This window comes from Idiotropiscis lumnitzeri, unplaced genomic scaffold (assembly GCF_059441095.1).
Source record: "Idiotropiscis lumnitzeri isolate Australia: NSW breed Sydney's pygmy pipehorse unplaced genomic scaffold, RoL_Ilum_1.0 HiC_scaffold_104, whole genome shotgun sequence".
In the NCBI taxonomy this organism is placed as follows: Eukaryota; Metazoa; Chordata; class Actinopteri; order Syngnathiformes; family Syngnathidae; genus Idiotropiscis; species Idiotropiscis lumnitzeri.
This window is the reverse complement of record NW_028283642.1, coordinates 712,303-723,028: the sequence shown is the minus strand read 5'-3', so window position 1 is coordinate 723,028 and position 10,726 is coordinate 712,303. Positions and strand designations below refer to the sequence as shown.

Here is a 10,726-nt window from a genome sequence, read left to right as displayed (position 1 = left end):
CAAACAATATCTAATCTTTTTGTTCTGTGGCTTCAACATATTTATCATCTCATCAATATTAGCACCACAGAGTACTGAGTTTCGAGATCCTCACAATAGTCGTTCTCAAAATGATATTTTTTTTTATCAATTTAGCTTTGTTAAGGTAAGATATTTTATTGACAATCTAACATTAATATGCAAAGAACATGTACATTAGTACGAAATGTAAAAAAAAATTGTGGTGGGGGGGGGTGCGAATTGTTTTCTTCTTGGTAGGGGGGGCATGACAGGAAATAATTGAGAACCACTGGTCTAGTCACACACCAGCTCGGGTTCATTCCCTACCAGAGAAATGACATTCCATGTCCCCAGAGCTAGGCGCTTTATGTTGCCGGGGATTGGACTGCCTTTGACTGCCTCCTAGCTCAAAGGAAACCCAAATTCTTTGGTCCCGCCCACTGGTAGTGAGCCGAAGCCCTTGTATTAAATAATAAATAAATACATAAAATAAAAAAATTAATAAATTTAAAAAACGGACCGATCCACTGCTTGGGTTAGTTTGACCCACCTTGAGATCCGTTCCCACTCAGTGACAGTGTCTACAAGCCACTGCCACCAGGCCAGTGAACCGACGTCCAGGCAGTGACAAAAAACGTGATCAAATTACATTGCTCATCATAAGGTGTTTGTGAGACGCTCTTTGTATGTTTCCTCAATTAAGACCTGTTTTCCATTGGTGTATTTGAAAAAAGTGGTGAACCTGTTAAATTCACTACAAAACGTTAAGAAGATGAAAGTAATGTTTGAAGGAATATTATTTTTCTATCGACATGCCGGCGGGCGGGCACAGATAGAGAGTGATAAAGCAGCACCTCCCGCGCGGGGCGTGCTGACGAAAAGGCAAGCGCTCCTCCTCTCATCGCGTCCTTATTAAGACAGAAAAAAGACGCTGTTGAATTTGACCTATTCGCAGTTCGAGCAGGTGCTTAACGCTGGAGAATATCACCACTTCGAAGTTCGAACTGCTGTTGAAACGGAGAGGTAAGTGTTTTTCGTTTGTTTTTATTCAAAACATGCCTCGAGTGCATTTGTTCATGGTTAGAGATAGTTGTGTGGAAAACACTATACAAAGTAGCACCATGGATGTGGGCCTACAACACTGGCCTAGCAAACATGTGCTCCTACATCGACATAATTGACGAGCTCCAGTTAAGCATTGAATAATTATAAAACGTCATGGTGCTTTTACTCATTTAAAGAACTAAACCGACGCGTATTTTCATCCGGTGGTCAGGTTTGCATTGAATGTGAGCACGAGGGACGCTAGCTTGTTGCGTTAGCTTTGCGGAGCTAACAGCTTGCACTTTTGTTATAGAACAACAGAATGCAAGTACCATGATAATTTCTGTCATTAATTTTTGTGTAAGACACGATGTTCACTGGTTAATTACATGATTCTTAAAGCAAAGGTTACTGTGAATGCAATTTTGGTAAGATTTTTGTAGTCACACTGCATAAATCTGTCTGTCTGTTGTTTAAACTTCAATATAAACTATTATGGTTGAAATCGTTAATTGGGATGGAGGGATTGATATTTTTTTAATTTATAATTTATTTTTCTTACACTGATATTGTTAAAACTCCATTTAGCCTATAGTATTAATAATTCTCAACACAAAACTGTCTTTTTTCTTTATAGAATAAACAATGCCTTCCCTGAGATGCAGGAAGTCCCCAAAGCAGGATACTATTGAACATGCAGTCAAGGGTCTCGACAAGACTGCAGAGTTAGAAGCGAAGTATATAAACTCATTTAAAGGTATGATGTTAACGCTTTTGCTAAGATATATTATTGTTTTCTGATAACCAAGCTGACATCGTTTTTTAAGTGGTTATTTTACATTAAGAGTGTCTTGAACTTTTCTTTTGTCAGTTTCAAGTTATTTCAGTGAGCGTGAAACCTGATGGTAGGAGTTCTATCTAAATTAAGGCTGTACTTGATGACGCCCTCCGGCATTTTTATACCACAATAGACCGGTGAACAAGTCCGATATTGATAGTCTAGTGTAAAGCACGTTATACGTCACAGAGATCACGTGACGCGATCCAATATGACTGTGTATACAGTGTATGTCATTGTTATGAAACTAAATAATCTTAAAGTTTTTTTTTTACGTAACCAGGTGCCATTGACATTTGTACTTTCAGTCCTAATACATACTGGCTAATGCAATGCTGGAAAATGAATTTTGGCTGGTCTGTTCCTTTAAAATCATAAAGAAGGGCTCTGCTCTATCCCTCACAAGAAGCAATGTTTCAAACCACCCTACATTAGTATAGTGGCCCAAATGAATATGATGACTCCTTATTTGTGTGCTTAAAAATATGACGAAGCTATCTTGATTTCCCTGTTAACTAGGTCGAGGAGTATTTACCAAGGCCCCTTTCAGGAAAGATGACTTTATTCTTTATTATGGAGTACAGAGGAAAATTGATAGATTCTGATAAATCTCAACGCAGGAAGATGGATGGAAGAGGCACTGTCTTTTTGGAGGTGAGGCAAAGATTGAGATGTTATCTTATTTTTGTTTTTATTTAAAAAAATAAACACATACTCATCCCATAAGTGTTAGGGGAAAAATCATTCTCTAAGCAAAAATGTATACCGTATTTTCGCACCCAAAAGACGCGCCGTGTCAAAGGGCGCAACACCTGTTGAGGCCGCTATTTCTGTCTTTGTAACATATACTGGACGCACCGCCTGACAAGACGATAGCACAGCTGCTGTTAGCATAGCATGAACTTGGCAGAGCTGCCCACACTGACACAGCCGATAGCAGCCTACTATGCCCCAATAACATGAGCAATCACCCCATTGTTGCAGCAGACGCCAAGTCTCTATTGACAATAGCTGACAATGGCTCAGGCCAATATTAGGTGCATTGGCAATAGCCTACAAAGCAACGTCAGGGGAGGGACTTGGCTGCTCACCACACTCCTTAGAGTCACGGTTTCAAAAAAAAATAAAAAACTCATCATACAAGCAAACAATGAAACATAGAAATAAGATTAACACAAACATGTATCTCTCATGCCATCAATATACCCCAAAAAAATGAAAATAATACAAAAGCCACTCAGCCTTAGCTAATTCAAGCAATGCATTCTGGGAGCAGAGACCCACAATCCCATAGCTGTTTAGAGAGATTTGCATGGCTGTTTAAAGAGATGTGCTGTTATGCTTTGGACTTTTTGTCTGTTGTCTAAACCTGGGACGTTTCTTGCTTGCAATAACATAAATGATAAGACAGACTAAAACATTGTGGACAGCTGCCCTTTGTCCAGCTTTTTCCAACACCATCACCCAAACATTATAGTCAGATGGTGTATTTGTCACGGTCGATTGTAAGCATGGACAACTCACTCTTTGCCCAGCAGGGTGTGCTAACATGCACTTCCAACAGCTCGTTGATGACAAGGGCTGATGGACGTGAGTGGTACTTTGTCCATTTAATGGACGCATCGACTGACAGGGCGCTTTGTTTGCTTATGACTGCGAAAATACGGTAATTACTTTTATTCATGCGTTGAATCTGTACAAATGAAAATATAGACCATGAAGTCTCAAAGACAAGCTGTTAATAGGGTCTGATTCCAATAGAAATTTCTTGTATGATTTGATTTAGAAGATTTAAAAATTGTGGATTTCCTATTTTTATGTTTTGTGTACACAAGATTGTCTCAAAGATTAATTTCTGACATTGATTGAATAATTGTTTTTTTTTTTTTTAAATCTATTTTAAGTGTTGATGCCGCTCAAGAAGATGGCAGTCTGGGAAGACTGGTTAATGATGACCACATGCACCCCAACTGTAAAATGAAGAAGAAGACAACAGAGGACAGACCACACCTCTGTCTGTTTGCGCTCCGAGACATTGATGTTGGCGAAGAAATAACTTAAGACTATGGACCAGCTGGCCTTGGAGAACACAGGTTTGTAAGATGCATCTTTAAGTACAATAACAGAGCCCACTTGTGGTGTTCTGGTGATGTAGTTTCCAATTAGTTTGGCAATCTAATAAATGTATGTTGAGGTTTCTATGGAAGTTGAACATGCTGACTGACTGGGGGAGTTCTCCATTGTCCACTATCTGTAATTCAAATTTGTGGGTCTGAGTCAAAGTTTAGCTCTTCAGGAACAACGAACTGGTCAGGGAGTGACAGTATTACAAAGTTCTGCGTTACTCTTTTCTGGGCGGTGGCCCTGTTAGGCCATCATATGCCATATTGCAAATATACCCATTGTGGGACTAATTAAGGACATCTTTATGTTGTGGTTTCCCTACCAGAACCAGCACCAACCCTGTATATTCATGATATAAAACACTGTTTCAATTTGATATTTAGCCTTTCTATACTGTAAAAATAGAAGACCCCAGGCTTTCCTGCGCCCCCTTGCCCAATTGGTGGTGTTCAGGAGACAACCTGGGACTGAAATATCAGTCACAACCAGTGTTGTTTTCGTCACTGATGACTATGACGAAAATACTTCGTTAACGCCCCTTTTTTAATGACGATGACAAGCTAAACGAGGTTCTTTTATGACGAAAACATGACGTGATGTACATGAATTTTTTTCGTTGACGAGACAAAATTGTTAGCATGTGGTTCATAAATTATTTTATGTTGCTTTTAGTGAAATAAAGCCACAACAGTTGCCCAACAAAATGTTTTGCTTCTCTGCTTATTTTGGAGCAGTGAGCATTGATTCCACTGTTGCCACTTTTTTCTGTTTGTAATGAAGAATCCTTTGTAGTCCATCCAAAAGTCTTGGGGTGGGTCTTGGGTGGAAACCTTGAATGCCTTGTTTTAACTCAAATGGACTTAAACCCATCCATCCATCCATCCGTTATCTGTACCGCTTCTCCTCACTAGGGTCGCGGGGGGTGTTGGAGCCGATCCCAGCTGTCTTCGGCAGTAGGCGAGGTACACCCTTGAATTGGTGTCCAGCCAATCGCAGGGCATACATAGACGAACAACCATCCACGCTCACACTCATGCCTAGGGGCAATTAGAGTGTCCAAGCAACTTGCCATGCATGTTTTAAGAATATGGGAGGAAACCGAATTACCCAGAGGAAACCCACGCAGGAAGGCCGGAGCCAGAATCGTACCTACGACCTCAATATTGTGAGGCCATCCTGCTAACCAGTTGGGCCACCGTGCCGCTTGGACTAAAACCTTTGTGAATAAATTGACGAAAACTAGGGTAAAACTTTTTTTGCGTTTCCGTCGATTAAAACTGGACTAAAACCCTTTTTTTAGTTTTCGTTGACTAAAACTGGACTAAAACTATAACGAATTGGGATGACTAAATGTGATGTAAACAAATCAGCACTTTGTCCAAATGACTTGGACAAAATCTAAAATGCCTGCCAAAAACAACACTGGTCACAACACGTGTCTACAGAAGATTAATTGGCATGGGCGAAATTAATTAGTTTTATTTCATTCATGAGCTTATGTTTTGTTTTGGGTGGCTAAGGCTTAAAATGTGTAAAAATCTAATCCAACCTCAAATATAATTAATTCAATAAATTTATGATGCTACTAAAACATCGAAGCAGCCTCCTCCAGGCTTTACAGACTCAGAAATGGAGGTATGCGTATCGTGTACTCATCCTGTCGTGTCTCGAGATGTTAAAATTGCAGTTAGATAGACGTGTGCTGATTAGACAAGACTTCTAATATATCTGGTGTCACAGGATATTTGTCAGTGAATGTGTATGTCTGGTTTGAGGCTCACTCAGCTTTTTCTTGTGTTGTGGGGTCCAGTTGAGTTGAATTGCGTGTCAGGTATGTTGGCCATCTGACACCCAACTGTCAGGTTTGTGTTTGTGGGGACCCCGTAGAGCCATTTTTATTGTTGACATAAATCATAGCTAATCATCTTTTCCTTCATTATCATATGAAATACAGTTAGGAGTTGTATGTGCCTTTACTATGTTATAATCTTAGAACCTACCAGCCACTACAGGTGTCCGACAAGAAGACTTTTGGCTGTCCTGTGCTCCATTGCGCCCCTGGTGGCGTTCAAAAGACAACCTGTGACTGAAATATCAGTCACAACATATCTCTACTGAAGATTAATTGTCATGCGCTAAAGTAATTGGTTTTGTTTCATTCGTGAACTTGTTAGTTTTTGTTTTGGGTGGCCAAAGCCTAAAATGTGTAAAATTCTGATCCATTTTCTTTTTTTAATTCATTAAATTAATATTCAACTTGTTCATTAGGATGGAGGACAACCGACAATGACTGAATCGGCTGAGGTTGATGCCACCAGAACATCGAAGCAGCCTTCTCAAGTTTTGACAGACTCTGAAAAGGAGGTATGCGTATCATGTGGTCATCCTGTCGTGTCTTGAGATGTTAAAATTACAGTTAGATAGACCTGTGCTGGTTGGACAAGTTTTCTAATATATCTGGACATAAATCGTAGCTAATAATATTTTCCCTCATCATCATATGATATACAGTTATGCCTAGTATATGTCTTTACTATGTTACAATCTAAGAACCTACCAGCCACTACAGTTCTCTCATTGGGAGACTTAAGCTTTCGTCAGGTTGTCGACTGCTGCATTGCCCTCTTATTGGCTTTAAGTACACAACCTGTAACTGAATTATCTGTCAGAACAGAACCTATGTGTCTACAGCAGGTGATTTGGCATGTGGATTCTTCAGATTTTTAGAAAATAGGTAAAATTGTGATCAAAAGTTTAAAATGTCTAAAATTCTGGTATAGTTTGCAATAGTATATCTATTAAATCATTTCAAAACTTCTTAACAAGGATGGAGAACATTGGCTGTGACCGAATTGGTTGAGGTTTAGATTACCAGGACCATTGAGCAGCCTCCTCGGGATCTACAAATTTAGGAATGAAGATATGCATCCCATGTTACAATCCTGTTATGGCCCGAGGTTTTGAAGTTGCAGTTACATATTGGGCTGGGCGATATGGCTGATAAGTACATAGCGATATAAGTATTTCATATGGGTCCATCGATACACATTGAATTCTTTTTTTATATTATTTTATTTATTATCGTTTTTATTTTCCAATATTTTCACTGCCCTGTTAAAAAAACATTTAATGTAGTTTTCCTCCCGGGAGCTTTTTGTTACGGTCAATTAATTTTGTTATTACATTATTTTGTCATATCATTCATCAATATTTTAGTTTTTTTTTTTTTTTTCAAATAGAATTAAGACCTTTTTCTGTGCAGATTCCTCTGGGGATTAAGTATTTAATGGGTTCTCAATTTTCTCTTGGACTCTGATGCAACCCAGTCTCCTCCCTTGGACAAAAAATATGGGCTGAATCTTCCTTGGAATAACGACACAGATTCTGACGAATCATTGTCAAATCCTGCCCCTGAACTTTGCGCCTCAGACCCAGACCATATTACTATCCCAAGGCTCAGGAGGACCAAAAGTATACAGGTAAACAACCCATATAGATTTCAGGGAATCTTACAAGCAAATTGCATATATTTTATTGGTCTCCTGCCTTCTATCCTTTATATTTCGTTGTTGTTGTTTTTTAGATTAAAAAAACAGGCTGACTTTGGAATGGATAAGCATTATTACTCCAACTCAGATGACAGTGGAGATGAATATATTCCGGATACAAGTGAGGCCTCTGATTCAGACGGAAGTGAATCTTTGAAAATTGTGGACCCTCTCTTGAAGTCTAAGAATGCCTTCAGAGATTTTTCTCCCACACCACGAATCTCAAAAGCCACCTCAACGCAGGTTGTTAATCAAGGGCGTTCACCCGTTCGGAGGAGTAGCAGCACTGGTGTGATTCTTGAATTCTATGGCTCTTCAAATATTTGTGCAGTTTAACACAAATCATCCAAAATAGAATTCAAGCACATCTGTGACAGAAATTCAAATTCAGAAGTCAAAGAGAGAGAACAAAAAAAAAAATCTAATGCTGCGCTTCTTCCAAAGACATATACTGTAAACATTAAATGTATGTTAGGACAATCTTGAAAAAAGTATTAGAACACCCTTTACTTTTATTTCTTGTTAATTTTATTAACCAAAATATGTCAATTTTTATTACAGATTAATGAATACAAAATTAAAACTCTAATCAGCTACTTTTTAATCGTTATATTTGTATAAACAAATGTTATACATCTGTGTGTTAACTTATACAAGAAATGACGGAAAAGCAAGGGTGGTTTAGTATTTTTTTATCGTATATAGTCTGTATAATATCTTTAACCTATGCTGATGCTGTTTAATACTGATTTAAATAATAATAATAATGTCATAATCTGTTGGTTTTACATGAACAAAACCTTTCAAGCACTTTTTAAAATTCTAAATACTACCTCTTGTCAGTAAGTTGGTTCACAGCACTGCCTTGGAGTGAAAGTGTGTAGTGCTGAGACAGTCGGTATGTGCTGAGTCGTCTGACGTTTGTGTGACTGGTACCCAGGAAGGTAGCAAAACCAGGCAGTGTGTATGTCGTACCCAGGAAGGCAGAGAAACCAAGCAATATGTATGTGGTACCCACGAAGGCAGAGAAACTAAGCAGTGTGTATGTGGTACCCGGGAAGGTAGCAAAACCAGGGAGTGTGCATAGATACAGACCCCAAAAGTGATTAAAACCAAATAAAGTCCCCAGAAGATCATCTGTAGTCAGGTGAAGGACCCTGTACTTTGTTCAACTCATTTACTCCCTTAGACGTACAAAGACGTCTTTTAATGCAATGGCGCCCTCTACCAAAGACGTATAAGTACGTTTCCTGTCTTTTTTACGTCATAGTGTACATAAGGGTCTGATGCAACCTCTGACTGAGAATCAGCCATGTCCGCATTGTGAATCATGTAAAAATCACCCAGCAGGGGGCAGAGGTGCAAAAGATACGCCTTGAATCTGCGCCAGAGGTACAAATGGGGGGCGGGATCCTGGGGTAGACTTATAAGTGTGGAGAGCAGCGTGGGTAGCAGCAGCATCGGCAGCACTAGCAGCAGTCGCATTAGTAGCGTTAGCAATGAAATCCTCCAAGCAAATGACGATCGAGGAATGCTTTTTTGTAAAAAAAAGCTTCCTAAAAGCATCAAGGCGATGGAGACGCTTTGGTTGAGAGGATGACGCTTTGTCGTCGTCACAACAAACAGGCGTTTAAAGAGGGTGCGCGTGCCTTGCGGCCTGCATCGCCTGCCTTCGGACAATAGCCAAAGCAGCTGAGAGTCCTCACCAGATCCCCCCGAACGAGGAGGTAAGCGCTCGCAAGTTACCATTGAACATGTGGTTTTACCCCTCATGCTTTTATTGTACATATCATGCATCTTGCGGGCAGAAAATGTCGCATAAATGTGCAGTTAGACGCAAGCGTATCTCCTCCCCGACGAGGAAACAACAATACTGAATGGTGTGGTAATCATGCATACTTTCTAAAATTCACAGATTGTGCATCCCGCGGCAAGAAAGTTCCTCCTCGTCTTGTTGGTGTAAAGAAAGGTAAATTATAATATGAAACTTCACACGCCAGCAATAAAATGCAGCAATAAATATATATTTCCAATTGTTTATATTTCTGTAATTTACAGGTTGTGCATCAGGAAGCAGTGGTTCCGGATGGCGTCACACTGGATGGCAACCGAGGAAAATCGACTTTACAGCAACCCCTGGACCACTGAATGCCGCTGCCCATTTGGAGTCTGAGGAGCCAGCTGATTTCCTGCAGCTGTTTCTCACGGATGAGCTTCTGCAGCACATCGCGGATGCCAGCAATCACTTCCCAGACAATTATTTTCACACAAACCCCAGTGGACAAACACAAGCTCGCCTATTTTCCACGGACCAGCAAAGCCAGACCACAACGAAAGTGTCGGGTCTGTTTGCGCAAAGGCAAACGGAGTGAAACAAGAATGTGGTGTGAACTATGTTGTGTGCCCTTGCATCAAGGCAACTGTTTTATTTTATATCACACAAAAAAAAAGTATGTATGACACTGATGTATTTCATTTTTGTACATAGTTCAACAGTTCAGTCGTTTAGTGTTATGTGCAAATAAATTTATTTTATCAAAAACATATTTTTTGTGCTTTTTTTTGTTATTTTATAGAAGGCATGCATTATTTAGATGTTAGAGGTGTCATAAAAGCCATAAATAATAGTGTCAAAGTTCAAATTATGGTCAAAATGCATCAGTTTACAAAAAGCTCATTTTCTCAGTTTTTTCCCCAGGGATTGGAGTTTTCATGAAATTTAGCTATTTTCAAATGCCGATTGTTCAAGAATGGAAAAAGATAGGAACAAACATTTTTTTTCTGTTGAAAGAAGAGAGTCTCATCTTTCTTCGGGTGTGCTCCATGTCTATATAGCATTAGAATACAATATTCTGTGGGCCTTGCAATATTAGTCAAAACCCAGGAAAACTCTGGGATTGAGTGGGTTGCTCCAGTGAAAATGGCTGGTATTTAATGAGTTAAGACTGGTTAGGACATCCGGCTCGCAGTCCCAAGGTTCAGGGTTCGATCCCGGGACCCAGCTTTCCTGTGTGGAGGTTGCATTTGTGAGTGAGTTTGAGCGCAGATGGTTGTTCGTCTTTGCGTGCCCTGCGATTGGCTGGCAACCACTTCAGGGTGTGCCCCGCCTACTGCCCGTTGACAGCTGGGTAGGCTCCAGCACGCTATCCTTGTGAGAATAAGCGGATTGGAT

The 10,726-nt window shown here is 39.8% G+C and overlaps 1 long non-coding RNA gene across 2 annotated transcripts; it reads left to right on the top strand.

Annotated features, from left to right (window-relative positions):
* Positions 1–833: 833 nt before the first annotated feature.
* Positions 834–8,372, top strand: LOC148315551 (uncharacterized). Of its 2 annotated transcripts, none has more exons than XR_015840830.1 (7): positions 834–1,023; positions 1,682–1,801; positions 2,402–2,536; positions 3,787–3,975; positions 6,275–6,370; positions 7,333–7,485; positions 7,590–8,372. It is a non-coding gene; the product is annotated as an uncharacterized LOC148315551 (long non-coding RNA). The 2 variants fall into 2 exon arrangements; XR_015840831.1 differs by having other exon boundaries at positions 7,269–7,485.
* Positions 8,373–10,726: the final 2,354 nt, after the last annotated feature.